At 46.4% G+C, this 24477-nt stretch overlaps 1 pseudogene; it reads left to right on the forward strand.

The window, feature by feature from the left end:
* The first annotated feature begins 2868 nt into the window (after nt 1-2868).
* LOC104676263 lies at nt 2869-24477 on the forward strand (annotated as a pseudogene).

The raw sequence follows: 24477 nt of genomic DNA on the forward strand, positions 1-24477 counted from the left end.
CACGTTTCCACTCCAGCGCCATGTCTCCACTCCATCGCAAAGTCTGCACTTCCCAGGAGTGCTTACTTCTGCTCCAAACCCTTGCCCTGTGCCTGACTCCACCCCAGGCTCCCACCTACAGAGCAGCAGAGTCACTGAGGGCCACGCTGGGTCATAAACTTGTCCCTGTCACTCCTGGCTGTGTGACCTCAGACAATGCACTTAACCTTTCTGGGCCTCTGTTTTCATCTTCTATGAAATGGGCAGCTAGTGGTGTGTCTTAGGGCTGCCGTGAGGATGAAGGAAATTGCATCCACAGCATCTGCTCTGGGCACCGTCCCAGCCAGCGATTGCCTCGCCGTTAGCTCATTCCTTCCTGCGGAGGTCCCTTCTCCCCATTTAGATGGATCCCCCCATTCTCCCCCTCCGTGCTCCACTGTTTTCCCTCCATCCTTTTTCTTTTCCCCCATTGTGAATGCCACCTCGATAACGTGAATAGCTCACTTTACAACCACCCTGTGTATCCTGTGTGTGTTTTCATGTTCTGTCATGTTCCCAGCCGACCACCAGCCCCAAATGGGCCAGAGGTCACCCCCTGTTTTGGTTTGATGTTGCTTGGAACTTAGCAGACCCTCCATGGAAGTTTGTTGAGTGAGGCCGGGTGCAGTGGCTCACACCTATGTGCCCAGCCTGGGCAACATAGCAAGACCTCATCTTTTACTAAATAAACAAATAAATAAAATTTTTTAAAAGAAGGTTTGTTGAGTGAATGAATGACCTGCACTGCTACTTGGCCCCATGGCCGGGGCAGCTCACCCCAGCGCTGTAGCCGCTCATCCCCATCTTGGGGATGGAAGGGTTCAAGCTGCCAGCTGGGCCTCTGAGGCCCTCGTGGACTCAGGCCCTCATCTCCCTACCCCGCCGACCACCCCTATCCTTGCTCAGGCCTCCCTGCATGTGAGTGCCTGAGGAGGGGGGCTCCCAGCGTGGGGTCTCCCCATGCCATTCACTCTCGACAGGACCACCAGAATCATCCATCCAAATCGCAGGTGACAGCTGCATGCCTCTGCCTGTGGGTCCTCGGCGGCCCTACACAACACTGACTTTGCCATGGCCCAGGCTGTCAACGCCCAGCTGCATATCCGGCCACTGTCCTGTGCCCCTGGGACCTTGCTGTTTTTAGCATCAGGGAGGGTCTCACAAACACCCCACCTGCCCTGCGGAGGGCTCCATCCTCTTCCTACAGGATCTTAGGAGGACCCAGGCCACTGAGATGGGGGTGTTCACTTGGGCGGCTGGGCCTGGGTCCACTGTCCTCACAGGGAGTCAGGAGCCGTCATTGCCCACCACGTGGGCCCGGGTGCTGGCTGAGGCTGAAGTGACCCCCGAGAGGCTGACACTGCACGCTCCATGCGACGCCACCCCCTCGAGGACCACTCCTCCCCAGTCGCCCCACCCCCACCCAGCACAGGGTGGCGCTCTGCACGGGTCCTTCCTGCTCAGGCTGGGAGTGGGTCTTCCCCTTTCCCTTGCTTCTCTTTTCCACCATTGCTAGGAACTGTGTGCCCTACAAACCTCAGGACCTTCTCTCTTAATAGTCCAGAGACAATCTGGGGGAGTCAGAAAGTGTGAAAACAGGGCTGAGTACTTCATGCCATTCTCTCACTACCCCCACCAGAGACACCCCGGGCCCCACGCCTCCAGCTGTGCACATGCTCTTCCCACACTCCTTCTGGCCAGTTGGCGAACCGCTATTCAATGTTCAAAACCCAGCTCCCACATCACCTCCTCAAGGAGGCCAGCTCCTCTCACCTCTCTGTGCTCTCCTGAGTTGCGGCAGCCTGGTCAACACGGTGAAACGCCATCTCTACTAAAAATACAAAAATTAGCCGGGTATGGTGGCGCGTGCCTGTAATCCCAGCTACTCAGGAGGCTGAGGCAAGAGAATCACTTGAACCTGGGAGGCGGAGATTGCAATGAACCGAGATTGCACCACTGCACTGCAGCCTTGGCAACAGAGCAAGACTCTGTCTCAAAAAATAAAAAATATAATATAATATAATATAATATAATATAATATAATATAAATAAAATAATAAAATAAATAAAAGAAACAACACACCGAGACAGGAGGCCATGCATACCCGCTTCATTCCCTCCCCGGGAGCATCATGTGGTTCTCTGCACCTACCTGGCCCTCTCCCACCGATGGACATCTCCTCTCTGGTCCACTGAGTGCCCTGCTCTGCTGCCCTGCCCTGGGCTGCCCACCGTGAGGCTGCCACTAAACTCCCCTTGGCCAGCCCAGGGAGCTTCCCTGCTAGCATTGCCTCTGGTTCATCCCAGCTAAGGCCCCAGGCCTAAGGACGACCCTGACAAAGAGAAAGGAGAAAGTGCAAGGCAGCGCAGCCCACAGAAGCCTCCAGAAGGGCTGTATGAAGCAGGAGAGAGGGCGGTGGAGAAAGCAGGGGCGTTGCTGTCAGATGAGGGGGTGCTCCAGCCTTGCCTGAGCCATCTCAGAGCACTGGTCAAGTGTCCGTGCTCACAGATCAGGCATCCTGGTACTTGAATCCCGGCCTTGCCACTTCCTGGCTGTGTGATCCTGAGAAAGTGACTTAGCCTCTCTGACCCTCCACTGCTGCATTTGCAATGTAGGGACAGTGGTCCTACCTACCTCATGGGGTGACTTATATCAGACACGCCCGCAATAATGTCTGCACGTAGTGAGTGGTTCTTGAGGTCAGCTACTGTCATGATTGTTATTTTTCTCCAGGGCACAGTCATGCCTGACTGGAGCAGCTTGGACCACTGTGCTTAGGAGCAGGGACTGTGGTAAAACCAGCTGATAGCCACTCAGTTCTCAGAGCAACCATTCCACCAGGAGATTCGATGCCGCTGCCCTTCCTCACTCTGGCTCCCTCCTTCCTACAGACTTTTGGAAGTGCTTCCACTGTGTGGGGACCCTGGGTATGCAGAGATGAATCAGGCTGGTAGAGGCTGGCTGGGGAGGACGGGCGGGGAAGGACGGCTGAGGCTGACAAAGAGAGTGACAGGAGGGAGCGCCAATCACTCGGAATACCCAGAAGCCTCCAGGAAGACATCAGGGTCAAGCTGAGTCATGAGGCTGAGAAGGTTGGCCTGGTGCACAGGAGGGTCGGGACTCAGGTGGGGAAAATGAGGGCAGGTGCAAAGGTGACCGAGGCACGTCCTGGCTGACCTTTGGGCTCCAGGACTGGTTGCCAGGGTTCAAATCTCTGCTCTGCCACTCGCTAGATGTGCAGCCCTGGACACCTGACTTCTCTCCATGCCTCAGTGTCCCATACGTAATTGGGGATGACAGCAACACTGTTTGCCACACAGGGCTGTTGAGGGAGTTGGAAGAGGAATGTGTGTGCAGCGTTTTAAGCAGCGCCCGTGTGCCGAAAGCGCTGTGCAAATGTTACTTAAGGTTAATGCCATGTGACTCATCGGAGAATGCTCTCATCTCTTTAGGCTTTTTTACCTCCCGCTCTCTGCAGTGGAGAGCAGCTTGAGGAATTAACAGTGTGAATGCAAATTCTTGACAGGCAAACAGGTTTCCAATCCCGCTGCTGACGACCTTCTCACTGGCATTGAAAAAGAGCGTTTTCGGCTCCCTGCTCAGACGCTGGCGGCTTCTGGGTGACAAGTGGCTGTCAGACGCTTTTAAGAAGCCTTGGGTTTTAGCAGGTCAAGGTATCGACCGCACCAGGTCTGGGATAATTGGGTCCTTCAAAAAGGCCTCCAAGAGGGACATGGATCAAACCTTCTCCAACTTTGAGTCCAATGGCTGCAGACACAGGTGTCGGTGGTAGTTCCTCAGCCACGGACTCTCCTGCCAGCCCCAGGAATCTCTAGCATCTCGGGGCCCAGGATGTCCCACCCCAGAAACAGGTGATGTTGCTGCCAGGGATTCCATCGCCTGGAGCGGAGGATGCCAGGGGCTCGGCTACCTCCCCACACCCCTGGAGGAGCGGGCAGGCCCCAGGGCTATTGGAGGGACTCTCCCTGCGCCCGCCTCCGGCTGTTGAGCTAATAAACAGCTGTTGCCTCCTTGCATCCCAGATGGATCCTGGCACCACATACACCCAGAGATTTCTGCTAATTAAAGTCAGGTTTTGATATTTGAGGCATTTTGCTGCGACAGGAGCTCATGCTCTGCGGGAGAACTGAAGCGTCAGGTTCTTCCTAAGCTCGACCCCAGACAGCTGGGCCTTATGAAGGCAGACATCCTAATGCTTTTGTTTATTTATTGGATGCATTTGTACTCTTCCCCACATTTCAGAGAGGGTTGGAATTAGCCTTAAGAACAAGTTTGTCTTGATATGGGGGAAAAAAAAAACCCACACGGCTTTTGGAGTCAGAAAGGACTAGTATGAATCCTTTGTATCACTTTTTAGCTGTGTGTCCTTGGACAAGTCTCCTCACCCCTCTAAGCCTGTTTCCTCACCTGCAAGATGGCCACATACAGTGCCTCTGTTGCTGGGCTCTACTGAAGATACCATGAGATCACGAGATGAAATACCATTGCTGCTTCATAGATGTTTCTAAAATAGGCTTGTTTAAAATGCTAGCCAGGTGTGGTGGCTCACGCCTGTAATCCTAGCACTTTGGGAGGTTGAGATGGGTGGATTGCTTGAGGTCAGGAGTTCGAGACCAGCCTGGCCAATATGGAGAAACCCCATCTCTACTAAAAATACAAAAATTAGCTGGACGTGGTGGCAGGTGCCCATAATCCCAGCTACTTGGGAGGCTGAGGCAGGAGAATCGCTTGAACCTGGGAGGCGAAGGTTGCAGTGAGCCAAGATTGCACCACTGCATCCCAGCCTGGGTGACAGAGTGAGACTCTGTCTCAAATAAATAAATACATAAAAAATAAATAAAATGGTTCACTGAATAAGAACAGAAAAGTTAAGTAAAGGAAGGAAGAGGCAGGGTATGCCTACTCTTGCACAGCAGGGGCGGGGGTGGGGTTGCGGCTGTGCCCCTGCCCCAGGCCTGTCCCTCTCCACCTGATGTTCTGTGTGAACTGCCCAGGTCCTGCCACCTCCTGCCCTTGGACAGAGATGACCTATTCGGGTCTGGGCTGAGACACAGAAATCAAGGACCAGGGTGACTGAGGCACAGAACCTGTCACCCAGAGAGAAACTGCTTCTCCTGCACAGGGATGGATGGGGTAGAGAGAATGAAGCCAGAGGTGTGGAGTGGAAATCCCAGGAAACCTCCAGCCCAGCAGCTCTGCTTTGAGCCATTCTTAGGCTTTCCCAAGCTTCTGCATTATCCTGATAATAAGCCCCCCAACTTTGTGTAAGTCTGAGTCTTGGAATCAAGAGGTACCAACACAAAGGGAGTACATCACACTGAACAGAGCTGCTGGGAAGACAGTCAAGCCTGGCTCCAAGAATGGGCCATGGGGGCAGGTTCTTGGTCCTGGAGAGAAGAAAAGATCACGGGGGCTTCTCAGAGAGGCAGAGCTTTTCCCAGCCTGAATGTAAGACTGTGGCCTCGGCCGGGCATGGTGGCTCACACCTGTAATCCCAGCACTTTGGAAGGCCAAGGCAGGCGGATCACAAGGTCAGGAGATTGAGACCATCCTGACATGGTGAAACCCCATCTCTACTGAAAATACAAAAAAAAATAGCTGGACGTGGTGGCGGGTGCCTGTAGTCCCAGCTACTCGAGAGGCTGAGGCAGGAGAAAGGCGTGAACCCAGGAGGTGGAGCTTGCAGTGAGCCGAGATCGCACCACTGCACTCCAGCCTGGGTGACAGAGTGAGACTGTCTCAAAAAAAAAAAAAAAAAAAAAGGACTGTGGCCTCATGTGGAACTTTCTGCGGGGGTCCTGGTGAATGATCCAGATGCAGTGCCCAACCCCGTCACTGTGGCAAAAGTCAGGGCCACCTTATGGCCATGTCTGGACGTGAGACTCCCCAAAAACTGAGGGTGGGATGTAGACTCGTTAAGATGTGCCTGGAAAAGCTGCCATTTCCAAAGGCCAGATGGCCACCCCCAGGCCACGGTCACAGTAGGGGGTAGCAAACCCACCGGCCAGGCAATGGTGGTGATAGAGTGAGGGTACGGGCTGGTGAGGCGCTGGTGGGATGAAGCTGGCTGTGTGGGGTTATCATGGGAAGGTGCAGTTTGGCACCTAAACTTAATCATGCTATTCTCCTGCCTGAACACTCTGTGGCTCCCACTGCTCTTAGGATGAGACTCCAGCTCCTTGTTCCTCCAGCTGCCTACTCACCCCGCCCTGTGCCATTCCCCTGCCTTGCTCTCTGGCCCTCAGGCCTACAGCTTACTTGCTGGTCTCTGGATGTGCTGAGATCTTCTCCTCTTGTTCCCAGCGCCCAGGATACTTGTTACCCACTACTTCCTCCTGACTGGGCCTACCTGGTCCCACAAGGACAGCTCTTTCTAGACGCCCTGGCTAAGTGAAGGCTGGATCCTTCATTTCTCTTTGCAACCCCTGTTGTTTCAGAGCACACATCACAGCTGCCATCACAGATGTGCCCGTCTGGCTCCTCGTCTATGATTTTTTTCCTGCCCCTAGCATTTGTGCCCTGTGTGTGCAAGCACTGTCTAGTGAACCACTGTATACCCAGTGTCTGGCACATAGCATGTGACCCGTACATGTTTGCCTATTAAGAGAAAAGATGGCAATAACTAGAGGACGTGGGGACATTTGATTCGTGTGTATCTTTTTTTCTTTTTTTTTTTTTTTTTTTTTTTGAGACAGGGTCTCACTTTGTTGCCCAGGCTGGTCTCGAACTCCTGGGCTCAAGCAATCTGCCGCCCTCAGCCTCCCAAAGTAGTGGGACTATAGGCATGAGCTACCACGAGCAGCCATGTCTCTTTAAAAAATATTTATTATTGTTTAATTTTTCACGCCCCTTGCTGCAGAGTTGTGTATATGTGTCTGTGTTTATGGACACATTTCTTCTAAAACATATTGAAGTATAATATGTATCTAGAAAAGTGCACCAATTCTAAGTGTGCAGCTGGGTGAATTGTCAGTGGTTACAGACCCGTGTATCCAGCACCCAGATCTGGATACAATGTTATCAGCACCTCAAAAACCGCCTCCCGGCATGGTGGCTCATGCCTATAGTCCCAGTACTTTGGGAGGTCGAGGAGGGGGGATTGCTTGAGCCCAGGAGTTCGAGACCAGCCTGGGCAACCAAGTGAGACCCTTATCTCTACAAAAAATACCAAAAAAACTGGCCAGGTGTGGTGGTGCACACCTGTAGTCCCAGCTACTGGGCAGGCTGAGGTGGGAGATTCGCTTGAGCCTGGGGAGGGGGGGTGGAGGCTGCAGTGAGCTAAGATCGCGCCACTGCACTCCAGCCTGGGTGACAGAGTGAGACCCCTGTCTCTGAAACCAAAACCAACACCAAAACCGAACTAACCAAACCAAACAAACAAAAAACCTCCTCCATGCCCCTTCTAGTCTCTGCTCCTCTCTAATCATCACAGCCTCTGTCCTGTAGATGAAATAAATAGTGGCGGGATTAGAAACCGGCTCAGCCATTTTGAAAACCACTTGGTAATATCTACTAAGCTGAACCTGAGCCCCGCAGTGACCCGGCCATCCCGCTCTGAGGGATGTTTGCAGAGGGCGGAAATGCACGCAGCTGCTCACTGCAGGGGCACACACACCCACTAGGGTGTTCATGACCGTTTCAGACTAGAAGCCCACCCGTACGCCCATCACAGCGGGTGGAGAAGAGCACTTGGGAGAGCCATACACTGAAATACTTCACAGCAACAAGAACGCAAGTGCCACAGACATAGGCAGCAGCGACGATGACTCTCTCAGTGTTGAGTGGAAAACACCAGACAGAAAAGATAACCCATTCCAAGATGACATTTATATGTGAGGCCAGAACAGACAAAACAACCCAACAGGGCTATGTTTGGGAGGATATTTACTTTCCTTCTTTTCCCTTTCCTTGTCTTCCCTTCTCTTTCTCCCTCTCTTCTCTCCCTCCCTCCTTTTCTTCCTTCCAAATTTGGGATCCCTATCCCTCTCTGTAAACACACACACACACAGACACAGATACACACAAACACACAAACACAGACACACACGCACAGACATGCACAGACACACGGACATACACACAGACACACATGCACAGACACACACAGACACAGGCATACACACAGACACACGCACAGACACACACACAGACACAGGCATACACACAGACACACAGATACACACAGACACACACACAGACACACGCACACGCACACACAGACACAAGCACACAGACACACGCACACACACACACAAGCACGCACACACACACACACACACACACACACAGAAACAGAGCTTCTCCTCTACATCAAGAAATAATAGGCTGGGCGCAGTGGCTCACGCCTGTAATCCCAGTACTTTGGGAGGCTGAGGCAGGTGGATTACGAGGTCAAGAGATCGAGACCATTCTGGCCAACATGGTGAAACCCCGTCTCTACTAAAAATACAAAAATTAGCTGGGTGTGGTGGTACGCACCTGTGGTCCCAGCTGCTCGGGAGGCTGAGGCAGGAGAATTGCTTGAATCTGGGAGGTGGAGGTTGCCGTGAGCTGAGATCACACCACTGCACTCCAGCCTGGTGACAGAGTAAGACTCTGTCTCAAAAATAAAAGAAAAGAAAAAGAAGTAATACCCTTTAAAATAATGGCCACCATGGATGCATGAAGGCTTGCAAGTGTTTTATATGTGGATGCTTTGGAAAGTCCATGACCTTTTTCAGAAATCATCATGAGTTCAAGGTCAATATCAGATGTCTCCTCCTGAGTCTACCATGCCCCTGGGCACTGCCTCTGAGCTCTCAGCCCCTGCCCTTCTTCCCTCTGTCCACACTGTGTGCTCATCACCTGTCGTCACCTCCATCTCCTCCACCATCAAAGCCAACAAAGGTTGAGGAAAGTCAGTGCCAAGTCCTAAGGCTTGAGGTCTGCAAGGGGTCAAGGCCAAGTAGTAGGTTTAACTTTGCTTAGCATCCTTGGAGTACGGCACAGAGCAGACACAACTATTTGAGGGACAGGTGGGTAGGTGGGTGGGTGAGTGGATGGATGGATAGATGGATGGACGGATGGATGAGTAGGTGGACAGTGGATGGATGAATGGGTAGGTGGATGGATGGATAAGTTAATGGATGGGTGGGTAGGTGGGTGGGTGGATGGATGGATGGATGGATGGACGGACGGATGCACAGATGGACAGACAAACGGATGGGTAGGTGGATGGATCGATGGGTAGGTGGATGGATCGATGGGTAGGTGGATGGATAGGGTGGATGGGTGGGTGAGTGTGTGGATGGATGGATGGATGGATGGATGGATGGATGGATGGATGGATGGATGGATGGGTGAATGGGTCGGTAGATGGATGGATGGGTAGGTGGATAGATCTATAGGTAGGTGGATGGGTGGGTAGGTGGATGGGTGGGTAGATGGATGGATGGATGGGTGGATGAGTGGGTAGGTGGGTGGGTGGGTGGATGGACGGATGGATGGATGGATGGTGGATGGGAGGATGGGTGAGTGAATTGATGGGTGGGCATATAGATGGATGAATGGATAGAAGGAAGGAGTAGAACTGACATCCTGTGCTTTAATATGCCAACAGCCCGCAAGTTGTCAGCCTGCCATCTACACAAGCCCCTTCTCACTATTTAACTTCCTAATAAAGACAGTGATGAAATCAGGCTGCTTCCTCACACGATGCAACTGTTTCTTATTAAAATCTAAAGTGTGTTAATCTTCTACCCTCCCAGCCTCAAAAATAGACTTTCTCCATCTGCGGAGGGGGCAATCCCCCTTCTGGCTGAGTCACACTCCCTCTTTGACATCCTGTGACTTAACTATCAAGATGTAAGGCCAGTCACGATGAACATAGCTTATGTAAGATAACAGGGGACTGGAAGACGGAAATGATAATTGGTTAATATGGGGGTTGGGCGTGGTGGCTCATGCCTGTAATCCCAGCACTTTGATAGGCTGAGGCAGGTGATCCTGAGGTCAGGAGTTCAAGACCAGCCCGGCCAACATGGTGGAACCCCGTCTCTACTAAAAATACAAAAATTAGCCGGGCATGGTGGCAGGTGCCTGTAATCCCAGCTACTCAAGAGGCTGAGAAAGGAGAATCACTTGAACCCGGGAGGCAGAAGTTGCAGTGAGCCATGATCACACCACTGCACTCCAGTCTGGGAAATAAGAGCAAAATTCTGTCTAAAAAATAATAATAATAATAATTGGTTAATTGATTGAAAAGGTTAGTAACAACAGCATAAGTAAGTACTCCTAACTGACCCTCTTCCCTTCCACCGCCGCTCACATGGCTGTGCCTGGCATGTACAGCCTCCTCTCCTGTATTCATCCTGTATTTCCTCTGCCCAAAGCAAGCACAGCAGCTGGGTTCCTTGCCTAGCATGGTGACTACACCTTTGGGGATCCCTGGCGTCACTACTGTCATTGTTTTGGGGCGCCACAAACCACGCCCACAGAATACGGCAAACTTAACGAAGGAATGTTGTGTTTGCTCTAAGGGTTCCGCCAAGCCATCTTTCCCTCGTCTCTCTTCCTCTCCTCCAGCCTCTTTATTCCCTGGGACACGGTAATATTAAAAATAGGCCAATTATAACCTTACAATGGCCTTTAAGTGTTCAATGAAAGGAAGAGTCCATGTCCCTCCCTTTAAATCAAAAGCTAGAAATGGCTAAGCTTGGTGAGGAAGGCATGCGAAAAGCTGAGACAGGTCAAAAGCTGGGGCTCTTGAACCAGTCAGCCACGTTGTGAATGCAAAGAAAAAGTATCACTCTGTCGCCCAGGCTGGAGTGCAGTGGCACCATCTCAGCTCACTGCAACCTCCGCTTCCCAGGTTCAAATGAGTCTCCTGCCTCTGCCTCCCAAGTAGCTGGGATTACAGGCACGTGCCACCATGCCCGGCTAATTTTTGCATTTTTAGTAGAGATGGGGTTTCACCATGTTGGCCAGATTGGTCTCGAATTCCTGACCTCAGGTGATTCACCTGCCTCAGCCTCCCAAAGTGCTGGGATTACAGGAGTGAGCCACCACACCTGGCCAAGAAAAAGTTATTGAAGGAAATTAAAAGTGCTACTCCAAGGTGGGCACAGTGGCGCACGCCTATAATCCTAGCACTTTGGAAGGACGAGGCGAGTGGATCACCTGAAGTCAGGCGTATGAAACCAGCCTGGCCAACGTGGTGAAACACTGTCTCTACTAAAAACACAAAAATTAGCCGGGCCTGGTGGCACGTGCCTGTAATCCCAGCTACCAAGGAGGATGAGGCAGGAGAATCACTGGAACCCAGGAAGCAGAGGCTGCAGTGAGCTGAGATTGCACCACTGCACTCAAGCCGGGTTGATGCAGTGAGACTCCTCTCAAAAAAAAAGTGCTACTCCAGTGAGCACAGAATGCTAAGAAATTGAAACAGCCTTCTTGCTGATGTGAAGTTTGAGTGATGTGGATGGCAGATCCTACCAGCCACAACATGTTAAGGAAAGGGGCCACTTCCATAATGTAAAAGTGCAAGAAGCAGCAAGTGCTGATGAAGAAGCTGCAGCAGGTTCTCCAGAAGATCCAGCTGAGATCATTGATGCAGGTGGCTACACTAAACAACTGATTTCCAATGTAAATAATATAGCCTTCTATTGGAAGAAAATGCCATCTAGTGTATAGCTAGAGAGGAGAAGTCAATGCCTAGCTTTGAAGCTTCAGAGGACAGATTGACTCTCTTGTGAGGGGCTAGTGAAGCTGGTGACTTTAAGTAGAAGCCAATGTCAACTTGCGATTCTGAAAAGCTTGAAAATCCTAGGAGCCTTTAGAATGATGCTATACCAACCGGGTGCGGTGGCTCACACCTGTAATTCCAGCACTTTGGGAGGCTGAGGTGGGCGGATCACTTGAGGTCAGGAGTTCAAGACCAGCTTAGCCAACACGGTGAAACTCCATCTCTACTAAAAATACAAAAATAGCCAGGTATGGTGGCAGGGACCTGTAGTACCAGCTACTCAGGAGGCTGAGGCAGGAGAATTGCTTAAACCTGGGAGGCAGAGGTTGCAGTGAGCCAAGATCATACCATTGCACTCCAGCCTGGGCAACAGAGCGAGACTCTGTCTCAAAACAAAAAAGAAAGAGAAAGAGAGTCTTGCTTTTTCCCAATCATTCTAATTTAGATACGAGGTGTTGTGAATTTAACTGCATTCTTAAACTGCATTCACCTGCAAGATTAGACTTTGGGACTGGTTTTCAAAATCTCTCAATCCTGTGGCTACAAGAGATGAGGATGTCTTTCCAGGAAGTCAGAGACACACTCGTCTTCCCAACCTGGACCTTGTGCTGGGAATTTACAATCCTGAGCTATCATTTCCTTCTCCAAATTCCCCAAAACACTTACATGTCGCCAGCCAGACCCACTGTCCGTTTATTCCTCATGGCCACTAAAAACATTCTCAGCTGCAGATTCTCAGTCACTCAAAGCCTGGCCTCTATAGGCACTTGGTCTGGGAGACCCTGGGTGATGATTTAAGTAGTTGCTTTGCCAACACATGCCATGGATGACAAATCTCCTAATTACCTCTGGCCATGGGGTTGTTAATGCCTTTAAATCTAGTCAAACCAGAAAATCAATTCTAGATTGCTATGCATATGTTTCTGTTCCCTGGAAACACTTCCAAAGATGCCAAAAATTCTATCAGACAGTGATTGGTTAGGAGCAGAGCTAGTATGGATGTCATTGCAGAAATTAGACCTTGCGGCCAGGTATGGTGGCTCATACCTGTAATCCCAGCACTTTGGGAGGCCAAGGAGGGTGGATCACTTGAGGCCAGGAGTTCGAGACCAGCCTGGCCAAAATAGTGAAACCCCGTCTCTGCTGAAAGTACAAAAAATTAGCCAGGCATGGTGGTGAGCACCTGTAGTCGCAGCTACTGGGGAGGCTGAGGCGGGAGAACGGCTTGAAGCTGGGAGGCAGAGGTTGCAGTGAGCCAAGATCGTGCCACTGCACTGTAGCCTGGGTGACAGAGTGAGACTCCATTTAAGAAAGAAAAAAAAGAAGAAGGAAGATAGGAAGGAAAGGAAGGAAGGGAGGAAGGAAGGGAGGGAGGGAGGAAGGAAGGAAGGGAGGGAGGGAGGGAGGGAGGAAGGAGAGAGAGAAAGGAAGGAGAAAGAGAAAGAAAAAAGAGAAAGAAGAGAGAAAGAGAAAGAAAGAAAGAAAAGAAAGAAAGGAAGAAAGGAAGAAAGAAAGAAGAAAGAAAGAAAGGAAAGAAAGAAAGGAAGGAAGGAAGGAAGGAAGGAAGGAAGGAAGGAAGGAAGGAAGGAAGGAAGGAAGGAAGGAAGGAAGGAAAGAAGGAAAGAAAGAAAGAAAGAAAGAAAGAAAGAAAGAAAGAAAGAAAGAAAGAAAGAAAGAACAGAAAAGAAATAAATTAGACCTTGCACAATAGTGGGAGGGGTTGGAAAAGGGAAGGTCCAGATGGACAGAGGGTCACTAGCCACCTGTTGTCCACACAGGTGGACAAGTCAGGCTTGCAGGAAAACCCTGAAGCCAAGTGTATCCAGCCATAGATGTGAGAACAAGCCGGAGGGGTTTTAGGGAGGGTCTGGGAGAAGCCATTGCCTCTGAGACAGGCCTGGGGCTGCAGGTGGTCAGTGGGGCTGGCAGGAAGAAGAGTGTGGGTGCAGAAGACTGAAAATAAACTGGAACCCACTGGGCACTTCCACAAAACCCTGTCATCGATCAGAGACTTTCAGGAATTAATTAATGGCTACTACACCCCGTCTGCTGCTCAAGTCCTGCAAATTAGCTTCTTGGCCAAACTTCATGGACAAAGGAATTTTGTTCACAACAGTAATTTTCAGCACACTGGGTGTAGAAATCTCCTGGAATTGCTCCACGGTTTTCTCACTCCCAAAATTGCTATTGAAAAGTTAGAAGATATTCTTTTCCCCCATCCTCTGTATACAGCTCCTCCTCCACATCCCCCAGCTTCATTTCTCTGTCCCTAGCATCATGAAATGTCAGGGTCATCTGTTTGGTCTTGGTTGATTTTCATCTATTTTTCTGGGCAATCAGTGGTCCTGCAGGTAGAAAATGTTTTCATTGTTTCCTTGATAAATGCTTCCCTCTGCCTTTCTGTTCTCTCCTTGTGGAACTTCTGGGCTTTCCTCTCATTTTCTTACCTTTTCTCTTCTATTTTCTCTGGGTCTTTTTTTTTCTTCTTCTTCTTTTGTCACCAGGCTGGAGTGTAGCGGTGCAGTCTCAGCTCACCGCAACCTCTGCCTCCTGGGTTCAAGCGATTCTCCTGCCTCACCCTCCCGAGTAGCTGGAACTTACAGGTGGGCACCACCATGCCTAGCTAATTTTTGTATTTTTAGTAGAGACGGGGTTTCACCGTGTTGGACAGGATAGTCTCGATCTCTTGATCTCATGATCGGCCCACCTCCGCCTCCCAAAGTGCTGGGCCTGAGCCACCGCCCCTGGCCCTCTGTGTCTTCTTTGTTCTGCTTTCTACCATAGTGGATCATATTGAGTTTCCAACTTTTCTATCGAGTTTTTCATTTCTGTAATATTTTTATTTTCTAAGCACTCCTGTTCTGTTTTATGGCTGCTTGTTCTGACAGAAGGATGTCTTATTCCTCTGAGCAGATCAGTGATGGTATTTTTAACTTTTTCTTTTCTTTCCATAGTGTCATTTCCTCCAAGTTGCTTCTTGCTGATAGTTTATTTTGGTCACATCTTTCATCTGGTGACCCTGGGTTGCTGCTCATATTTGACTGTGCAGCTCTAACAGAGCTGGTTTTGAGTGGCTGCCCTCAGCCACGACAGTACTGCACTTGCCCTGCTACCGTTAATCATTATAAAACTGGAGGGGGGGGAATAGATGAAACATTGTTTTCAGATCTCAACATTCAACACTCAGTTACTGTCATTCATTACAAAATGAATCAACATCCAAAAAATAAAGGTGACCGCCCATATGACCAGCTCCACAGATGCAGAAAAAGCGTTTGATAAAATTCAACAGTCGTTTGTCAGAAAAAAGCTTTAGCAAACTAGGAAAAAGTTTGAAAAGATACTTCCTCAACCTGATTAAAGGCAAACAAAGCAAAACAAAATTCTATAGTTAGCCTCACACATCACGGTGAAGAACAAATGCTTCCTTCCGAAGAGTCAAGCAAGGCAGGGATGTGAGCTCTCTGTTCAGCATTAGACCGGAGGGCCTGCCCAGGAAAACTCAACAGGAAAAAAATATATTTTTTAAGATTACAGAATGGAAAGAAAGAGATAGACCTGCCTTTATTCACAGATAATATTATATATGTTGGAAAAGCTAAGGGATTTTTAAACTGCTTTACTAGTAAGCAAATTTAGCAGGTCACAGGATAGAAAGGCAATAGAGAAAGACAAATTTCAATACACTGTAATGACTGATACTAAAAGTAATACCTTTGCAATACCATAAAAAACGTCAAATACTTGGGAATACATTTAATAAAATATTTGTAAAACCTCTACATTAAAGGCTATAAAACAATGTGTTCTGGCCGGGCGCGGTGGCTCATACCTATAATCCTATTACTTTGGGAGGTGAGGACAGCGGATCACCTGAGGTCAGGAGTTTGAGACCAGCCTGGCCAACATGATGAAACCCCATCTCTACTAATAAAAAAAATACAAAAATTAGCAGGGTGTGGTGGTGCATGCCTGTAATCCCAGCTACCTAGGAGGATGAGGTAGGAGAATAGCTGGAACCCAGGAGGTGGAGGCTGCAGTGAGCCGAGATCGCGCCACTGCACTCCAGCCTGGGCAACGGAACCAGGCTCTATCTCTAATAATAAAAATAACAATAATAATAAATAATGTGTACTGAGATAAAATAAAGATGAAATAAGCAAATGGGGAGATATAGTATGGTCACTGATTGGAAGACTTAATATTTATAAGATAGCAATTTGCCCCAAATTTATCTAATGATTCAATGCAATCCCAATCAAAATCTCGACAAACCACTCTATAGTGGCAAAAAGCAAATCAGTGACTGCCTAGGGGCCAGGGTGGGTTGGGGGTTAAGGAAACAGAAGAGTCAGAAGAAAACTCGTGGGCTGAAGCTCATGTCCATTGTCTTGATTGTGATGATGGCTCACACAGGAACACACGTTTCATAACTTACTAAACTGTGTACTTTAAATGTGTGTCATTTATTGTATGTCGATTATACCAAACAGTCTCACTCTGTCACCCAGGCTGGAGTGCAGTGGAGCAGTCTCAGTTCACTGCAACCTCTGTCTCCCAGGTTCAAGCAATCCTCCTGCCTCAGCCTTCTGAGTTGCTGGGATTACAGGCACATGCCACCATGCCCAGCTACTTTTTTTGTATTTTTGGTAGAGACAGGGTTTCGCCATATTGCCCAGGCAGGTCTTGAACTCCTGACCTCAAGTGATCCACCCACTTCGGCCTCCCAAAGTGCTGGATTACAGGCAGGAGCCACCGCGCCCAGCCCTAGCAGTCATTTTTAAAGTTGAAAGTTGATTCTTTTTTAAATAAAGAAAAGAGGTTTAATTGGCTCACAGTTCTGCAGGCTATACAAGGATGGCCCCAACATCTGCTCAGCTTCTGTCAAGGACCTCTGGAACTTTGCAATCATAGCGGAAGGCGAAGGAGAGGCAGGCACCTCCCATGACAAGAGCAGAGCAAAAGAGATGGGGAAGCAGCACCACACACTTTTAAACAAGCAGGTCTCATGAGTACACACTCACCATCCGGAGGACACCACCAAGCCATAACAGATCCGCTCCCATGATCCAATCACCTCCCACCAGGCCCCACCTGCAACATTGGAGGTAATCAACGTGAGATTTGGGTGGGGACAAATATCCAAACTACATCATTCTGCCCCTGGCCCCCCCCACCAAATCTCATGTCCTTCTCACATTGCAAAATACAATCACACCTTCCTAATAGTCCCCTGAAATCTTAACTCATTCCAGCATTAACTCAGAAGCCGTAGGTCCGATCTAAAGTCTCATCTGAGACCTACTCCTCAGTACAGTTTCTGTGTTAGACCACTCATGCATTGCTATGAGGAAGTACAAGAGACTGAATAATTCATAAAGAAAAGAGAATTAATTGGCTCATGGTTCTGCAGGCTGTACAACCATGGCTTCAACATCTGCTTGGTTTCCATGAGCGCCTCCGGAACCTTACAATCATCACAGTTGATTCCAAAATGTAAGCAGAAATTGGAAAACCTTGAACTGCCAATAAAAAGTCTTCAAAAAGAAAAGTAAGATTGGAGGACTTTTACGATATAATTTCAAGACTTGCTATAAAGTTATGATAGTGAAGACAGTACAATAATGGCATAAACATAGACCAATAAAAGCACTAGAACAGAATAAAGGCCAGAAGGAAACTCACATTTATACGGTCTATTGATTTATTTTTACCTTAGGTGCTAAAGCAGGTTAGGGAAAAGAAAAATCTTTTTAACAAATGGTGCCCAAACAACTGACTATACCTATACCTATAACCCCAAGGGGTTACCCTCCATTCTTTAGCTGAGTACTGATCAGTGCATGCATGTGAGGAAGTGACCTCAGATTAGAAAAAGAAACACTGGAACAAAGCTTAAAATCAAGCCTCAGAAGGATCCGACTGTTTCCAAGTAACTGATCTAATGCCCAGAAAATTTTGTAAAAAATATTTAAAGGAATACAGGCTAAATTAATTAATTAATTAAACCACACCCAACAATGAGAGTTCACAATTTCTTGTACCTAATCAAAAATCAGCATCCATGCAAAGAGGTAGAAAAAGACAGGTCACAATATGGGAAAAAATCAGTCAGTAGAAACAGACCCAGAAATGACATCGATGATAGAATTACCAGACGAAGATAGATACTAAAACAACCCTAAGAAATAGACTCTATTTGTTCAAGAAAATAGAGGCAAGCATGCACCTGATAATAACAGACATGAAAGAGTTTTTTAAAAGACCCAAGACAGAGTTTAAGAGATGAAAAACACACAACAAATTAGACAACACGGAAGAAAAGTCGGGTGAATATGGATACGTAAGACTAAGAAGTTATCAAAAAACGTGGGAAAATAAGTGAAAAACAATGAACACAGCATCAAATGACCTATATGCATGTCATTGGAATCTCAGAAAAGAAAAGCGATGGGGAAGAGGGATGGACACAAAAAAAAAAAATTTGGAAAAATAGTGGTCATATTTTTTTCAAATTTAATGAAAACTATCAATCTGTAGATCCAAAAATCTCAGTGAACTCAAGCATAAGAAACATGAAAGAAAACACCAAGGTGCCTCATAATCAAATGTCTGCAAACAGATGTTGTTAAAGGAAAGCATTAAAAGCAGCAAGAGACCAAAAAAAGACACATCACACACAGAAGAACAAAGACAAAGTTTACAGAAAGCTTTTTAGAAGAAACAATAGAGGTCAGAAGATGGGTGACATCATCACTTTGAAGTATTGATGGAGAATTAATTGTCAAGTTTGAACTCTATGTAGAGATAATGTATTTCTAATGAAGACAAGGTAAAGATTTAATTTAACGTAAGAAACTGACAGATTTGATCCCAAGCAGACCAGCGCTGCAAGAAATGCTAAAAGATCTCCTTTGGACAGAAGGAAAACGATGCACATACTAAGCAGAAACCTGAATAAACACCTAAGAATAAAGACCATCAAAAATGCGGATCAGGCTGGGCACGGTGGCTCACACCTGTAATCCCAGCATTTTGAGAGACCACAGCAGGAAGATCACTTGAGCCCAGGAGTTTGAGACCAGCCTGGGCAACATAGGAAGACCTCAGGTGATCTGCCCGCTTTGGCCTCCCAAAGTGCTGGGATTACAGACGTGAGCCACCATGCCCAGCTAAGTTTTTTTCTTTTTTTTTTAAAGGTAAAACTCTATACACTGATTACAGAACATCAACGTTAAACGTAAAGACACACATAGGTTAAGAGTAAAAAGATGGAAAAAGGCTGGGCGTGCTGGCTCATGCCTGTAATCCCAGCACTTTGGGAGGCCAAGGCGGGTAGAAGAGGTCAGGAGTTTAAGACCAGCCTGGCCAACATGGTGAAACCCTGTCTCTACTAAAAATACAAAAAATTAGCCATAGTGGCAGGTGCCTGTAATCCCAGCTACTCAGGAGGCTGAGACAGGAGAATCGCTTGAACCCAGGAGGTGGAGGCTGCAGTGAGCTGAGATCACACCACTGCACTCCAGCCTGGGTGACAAGAGTAAAATTCCATCTCAAAAAATAAATAAATAAATAAATAAAGATGGAAAAATATATGCCTTCTTAAGATTAACCTCAAAAATCTCGAAGTGTGGATATTAATATTGGAAAGGTAGAGTTTACAGAAAATAATATTACCAATAATACAGAAGGTCATTTAATGATGAAGGGGTCCCTGCATCAAGAGACAACTAATTCTAAAGGTTTATGCACTTGTTAACAGAAATTCAAAATGCATATAGCAAAACTGACAGAACTGAAAGAAGGAATAGACATATCTACAGTTGTAACTGGAGATTTCAATACCCCTATTTAATAATATAATGATTAGATAGAAAATTGGTAGAATATAAAAGATTTGAACATTATCAACCACATAACCTAATCAACAAATAAAGCACTCCACCCACAATAGCAGAAAGCACACTGTTTTCAAGTAGCACAAAACGTTTACCAAGATAGACCATTTCCTGTGCCCTAAAGCAAGTCTCAGAAAGTTGGAATGGGTTTAAATCATACAAAGTGTGTTCTCCGATCACAATTGGGTTAAATTAGAAATCAATAATGGGGAGATGCCTGGAAAATGCCCAAATATTTTGAAACTATAAAACACGTTTCTAAATAATTTACTATTTAAAGAAGAAATCACAGTGAAATTATCATTTTTAACTAAACGAAAATGACAACTTGACATATCAAAATCTGTGGGATACAGCTAATGCAGTGCACAGAGGGAAATCTTTTTTATTGGTAAATGCTCCTATTAGAAATGAAGAAAGCTTTCAAATTGACTTAAACTTGCATCTTAAGAAATCAGACAAAGTAGAGCTAAGTAAGTAGAAAAAAGGAATGATGAGAAGCAGAAATTAATGAATTGGAAAACAGAAGAAAAACAAAGAAAATAAATAGAAACAAAGGTTTGTTCTTTTAAGTAAGTTGTTAAAATTAATACACCTGTAGCCAGACTAATCATGACCAAAAGAGAGCAGACACAAGTTTTCAGCATCGTGAATGAGAGAGGAGATACCACTACAGACCCTACAGACATTAAAAGGATAATATGAACATTGTGATGCCAATACGTCACACAACTTAGATAAACTTTCAACAAATTCCTTGAAAGTGTTCATACCACCAAATCTCACTCAAGAAGAAATAGACAACCTAAATAACTTTATACCTAGTAAAGAAATTTAATTTGTAGTGAAAAAAAAAACCTTCCAACAAAGAAAACTCCATGTCCAAATGGCTCCGCTTGTGAATTTTACCAAACATATAAAGAAGAAATAATGCCAGTTCTATACAAACTCTTTCATAAAGTTGAAAATGTTGGAACACACCTCAATTCATTCTGTAAGGCCAGCAATATCCTGATATTAAAACTAGACAAAAATATTACAAGAAAAAAAAAAACTACAAACCAACATCTCTCACAAAAGTTCTTAAACAAATTTTAGCATATCAAATTTAAATTCACACACACACACAGACACACACACACACAGACAGACAGATAGACAGATAGAAAGAATAATGCACCTTGTTAGCATGGGGCTTACCCAAGGAGGGCAAGCTTGGTTTAACATCTGAAAATCAATCAATGTAATTCACCATCTTAAAAGGCTAAATAAGAAAAACATTAGATAGAAGAAGTAAGACGTGGTGTCCAACAGATGAGTAGGGTGATTATAATTAATGTTAATTGATTATACGTTTCACAATAGCTAGAAGGGAGTAATTTGAATGTTCCTAGTGTAAAGAAAAGGTAAATATCCATCCATTGTTATTGCAATTACCCTGATTTGATTATGTAAATGTATCAAATTATCACATGTACCTCAAAAATATGCACAGCTATTATTTATCAATTAATTAGTTAAAAATATTTTCAAAGAACAATATAATCCTCTCAATAGATACAGAAAAGGCATTTGACAAAATCCAACATCCATTCCTGATTTTCCTTTTTTAAACTCAACAAACTAGAGATAGAAGATTACTTTCTCAACCTGAAAAACGGCATCTAAGAAAAATCCACAGTTAATATCATAGTAAATGATGAAAAGCTAAATGCTTCCTCCTTCCCCCTCAAATCAGAAATGAGGCAAGTATGCCTACTCTTACCACTTGTACTTAACATTGTATTGCAGGTGCTTACCAGTGTATTGAAGCACAAAAAAGAAAAAGAAATAAAGGCATCCAGATAGGAAAGGATGTACTAAAACTGTCTTTATTCATAGACAACATGACTGTTTCTGTTGAAAATCTAAACAAATCTACAAAAACCCACAAGAACTAATAAGTGAGTCTGGCAAGGTTTCAGGATACAAAATCTATATATAAAAATTAATTGTTTTCTATATACCAGCAGTGAACCATCAGAAATCGAAATTTTAGAAAATAACCATTTAACATAGCATAACATGAACTATTGAGGATATAAACAAAAATTGTTTACTGGAAACTATGGAACATTGGCAAGAGAAATTAAAGACCAAAATAAATAGGGTGATACAATGTATTCATGGAGTGAAAGACTCGACATTGTTGTGATGGTTACTATTACATGTCAACTTGACTGGGCTAAGGGATGCCCAGGTAGCTGGTAAAACATGATTTCTGGCTGTATATGGGAGGGTGTTTCTGAAAGAGATTAGAATTTAAATCAGTAGACAGAGTAAAGACATCCATCCTTATAAATGTGGGTAGGCAAAAATGCAGAGGAAGGATGAATTCTCTCTCTTTCTATTTCTCTCTCTCTCTCTCTCTCTCTTTCTCTCTCTCTCTTCCCCCCTCCCCCACCCCTTGAATTGGGGCATCCATCTTCTTCTATCCCTGGACACTAGACCTCCTGGTTCTTAGGCCATCAGACTCTGAAACAGACACCAGCATTCTTCTGCCCCTACCCAGTACTTAGGCCTTCAGACTAAATGATAGCACCTGCACTCTTGCATCTCCGGGTTGTGGGTTGCACATCATGGGACTTCTTGGCCTTCATGATTACATGAGCCAATCCCTACAATAAATCTTCTCTCATATCCATCTGACTAGCTGTATACAGATAGATAGATAGATATACTATTGGTTCTGTTTCTCTGGAAACAGAAGAACCCTGAGAAAACCCAAACTAACGTAATTGTTATGATGTCAATTCTCCCCAAATTGATCTATAGATGTGACACAGTCCCAGTTAAAATCCCAACAGGCTTTTCTGGTAGAATTTGACAAGCCGATTCTAAAATTAATATGAAAATGCAAGCAACTCAGAATAACCAAGAGCTGTTTTGAAAAAGAAGAACAAAGTTGGAGGATTTATATACTTGGTTTCAAGACTGATTATAAAGCTACAATAATCAAGACTGTGGAATTTGCATAAAGATGAACATGTAGATCAATAGAAGTGAAAACAGACTGTAGAAATAGACCCACACATATATAGTCAATTGATTTTCAACAAACGTTTAAATAAACTTTTTTCAATAAAAAGTGCTGAAATGATTTCACAGCCGTATGTTTTTAAAAAATGAACCTTGAAACTTCACATTATATACAAAAAGTCACTTGAAATGCATCCTAGATCTAAATGTAAGAGCTAAAGTAAAACTTTTTCAAGAAGATATAGGAGAAAATCTTTGTGACTTCAAGTTTGGCAAAATATCTTACAAAAAGCACAAATTATAAAAAGAAAAATTGGATAAATTGAACTGCATCAAACTTAAAAGTGTTTGTTCCCTAAAACACACTGTTCCAAAAATGAAAAGGAAAGTCACACATCAGAAGAAAATATATACAAAATACACATCGGACAAAGGGCTTGTATCTAGAATTATGTAAATAACTCTTGCTTGGCGAAGCCCGAGTCCTGTCTTCTCGCCCTCCTCCCCGGACAGCTTGAGCTTCACCACTCACTCCACATTCTCCACCAACTACAGGTCCCTGGGCTCTGCCCAGGCACCCAGCTATGGTGCCCGGCCAGTCAGCAGTGCAGCCAGCATCTATACAGGCACCGGGAGCTCTGGTTCCAGGATCTCCGTGTCCCATTCCACCAGCTTCCAGGCCGGCATAGGGTCCGTGGGCCTGGCCACGGGGATGACTGGGGGTCTGGCAGGAATGGAACGCACCCAGAACGAGGAGACCATGCAAAACCCGAACGACCGCCTGGCCTTCTACCTGGACAGAGTGAGGCACCTGGAGACCGAGAACCGGAAGCTGGAGAGCAAAATCTGGGAGCACCTGGAGAAGAAGGGACCCCAGGTCAGAGACTGGAGCCATTACTTCAAGACCATCAAGGACCTGAGGGCTCAGAGCTTGGCAATTATTGTGGACAATGCCTGCATTGTTCTGCAAATCAACAATGCCTGTCTTGATGCTGATGACTTTAGAGTCAAGTAGGAGACAGAGCTGGCCATGCGTCAGTCTGTGGAGCGCAACATCCATGGACTCCACAAGGTCATTGATGACACCAACGTCACTTGGCTGCAGCTGGAGACAGAGATCGAGGCTCTCAAGGAGGAGCTGCTCTTCATGAAGAGGAACTACGAAGAGGAAGTAAAAGGCCTACAAGCCCAGATTGCCAGCTCTGGGTTGACCGTGGAGGTAGATCCCCAAATCTCAGGACTTCGCCAAGATCATGGCAGCCCTCCGGGCCCAAAATGACGAGCTGGCTCGGAAGAACGGAGAGGAGCTGGACAAGTACTGGTCTCAGCAGATTGAGGAGAGCACCACAGTGGTCACCACGCAGTCTGCCAAGGTTGGAGCTGCTGAGATGACGCTCATGGAGCTGCGATGTACAGTCCAGTCCTCGGAGATCGACCTGGACTCGATGAGAAATCTGAAGGCCAGTTTGGAAAACAGCCTGAGGGAGGTGGAGGCCCACTACACCTTGGAGATGGAGCAGCTCAACGGGATCCTGCTGCACTTGCAGTCAGAGCTGGCACAGACCCGGGCAGAGGGACAGCACCAGGCCCAGGAGTAAGAGGCCCTGCTGAACATCAAGGTCAAGCTGGAGGCTGAGATCGCCACCTACTGCCACCTACTGGAAGATGGCGAGGACTTCAATCTCGATAATGCCCTGGACAGCAGCAAGTCCATGCAAACCATCCAAAGGACCACCCGCCAGATAGTAGATGGCAAAGGGGTGTCTGAGACCAATGACCCCAAAGTTCTGAGACATTAA

The sequence above is a fragment of the Rhinopithecus roxellana genome, chromosome 13 (genome assembly GCF_007565055.1).
Source record: "Rhinopithecus roxellana isolate Shanxi Qingling chromosome 13, ASM756505v1, whole genome shotgun sequence".
In the NCBI taxonomy this organism is placed as follows: domain Eukaryota; kingdom Metazoa; phylum Chordata; class Mammalia; order Primates; family Cercopithecidae; genus Rhinopithecus; species Rhinopithecus roxellana.